Source organism: Manis javanica, chromosome 12, assembly GCF_040802235.1.
Source record: "Manis javanica isolate MJ-LG chromosome 12, MJ_LKY, whole genome shotgun sequence".
Taxonomy (NCBI): domain Eukaryota; kingdom Metazoa; phylum Chordata; class Mammalia; order Pholidota; family Manidae; genus Manis; species Manis javanica.
The window spans coordinates 53,272,501-53,274,228 of NC_133167.1; the positions used below are offsets into that span (position 1 = coordinate 53,272,501).

General features: G+C 37.2%; 1 non-coding gene across 1 annotated transcript in view; it reads left to right on the forward strand.

The window, feature by feature from the left end:
- Window positions 1-1,251, forward strand: part of LOC118968688 (uncharacterized) — a 25,385-nt gene extending 24,134 nt beyond the window's left edge. The window contains exon 5 of the transcript XR_012123670.1: window positions 1,135-1,251. This is a non-coding gene — a transcript (uncharacterized protein). The remainder of the gene's footprint in view (window positions 1-1,134) is intronic.
- The last annotated feature ends 477 nt before the right edge of the window (window positions 1,252-1,728 follow it).

Here is a 1,728-nt window from a genome sequence, read left to right on the forward strand (position 1 = left end):
CCATAGGCACACACCTGATCATCTGATCATCTACATTTGCCCTCTTACAGCACTAAGCTATGTTTTCTACCTTTATCTTGCATCTACCTACCACTTCAGCATTTTATTAAAAATAAAAATAATAATAATAATAAAGGGAGAAATGTGGGATCAATGTATAAATCAAGTACAAAAATCAAATGAATATTCATATTTGACCTGATTGTTTATAGGTCATAATGCGTGATCAAAACCGAAAGTTTCTGTGATGAATGCCCTTGTACTGTTCACCATGTAAGAATTTATTCACTATGTAAGAATTCGTTCACCATGTAAGAACTTGTTCGTTATGCTTCAGAAGATTGGAGACTGACGAGAATTAGTCTTGAGATGGATTAATGATTGTACATTGAGCATTGACCTCCCTATACTGAATTTTATTGTTGTTAACAACCATTTGATCAAAAAATATGAGAGATGCCCTCTCAAAAAAAAAAAAAAAAAAAAAAGCCTGTAACTTACCTGGGGCCATTTTTGCCATTCATACAGAAACACCACACAAAACTGAACTTACGAAATGCAATTATTTGCATATCTAAGACTTTCTCATTTAACAAACCTAGCTAATGCTTTTTAAAGGACAAACCACAGTGCTAGAAGATATGTGCCAAACAATATATGATACCATCTCTGCTCTAACAGGTTTGTAATCTAGCAAGATAGTTTAAGACAGAGAGCTTCAAGGTCTGAGAACAGGAATTTTCTGCCTAAAAAACAATGGCAGAATTTCATTCATTCACTTTTCATGGAATAAGCAGTCCCTTACAATTCTGTTTTTACTGCCTTCAGATATATTAGAGCAAAAGCCAGAGAATGTAAGGGAGGAATTTATATACTTACTCAACAGACAGATACATTGAATACCTATTCAAAAAATGAAAAACTATTTTTGAATGTAGATGGCCTTTCAAACCATCCATGTGCATATGCATGTGCACACACACACACACACACACACACACACGGAGGCTCTGAAGAAGTAGGCACTGGTTGAGTAGATGGAAAACAAGTTCTATCTTAGGATAATTATATGCTTAAAAAAGTAGCAGTTGAATTTTTCTTTTGCGTTGTAGCAAGTTATCCTTTCTTTTTAAGGAGAATACACTTCAGAGTTCAACCTTCGAGTGAGGATATTTCAGATCCTGGCCTCTTTCATTCATTGCTTGCCATCACAACTGTATCCTCAGTGCCTAGCACTCTGTTAGAGCTCAATAAATATTGTTGAATAGTAGCAGATACTTCTGTAACACTTACTGTCTTTTATGTTGTATTTGATATACATTGAGTCATTTAATGCTCTCAGTAGCCCCAGTGAGGCAGGTACTGTTACCATATATTAATGTTACAGATTAGGAAACTGAAGTACAGAAAGATTAAAGCAACTTGCCCAAGGTCACATGACTAGTAAATGATGGATTCTGGCAGGAACCCCATGCTCTTGACTGCTGTGCAATGCCACTTCTAAATAACAAGTGGCATTCTAAGTGAAGGGTGGTAGAGAGGAGAAGGAACTATAGCATCACTGGTCCCATAGTCAGGAGGGAAAGCATTGGGACATCTGGTACAGGCTGAAGATGTGGATAGCCAGTGAAGAATGGGGAAGTCCTGTGATTTTAAGAACCCCAAGGGGGTTGCTTTTGCACAATCTCTGGATAGTGGGGTTGACAGAGACTGTCCAGTGAGAAGGAG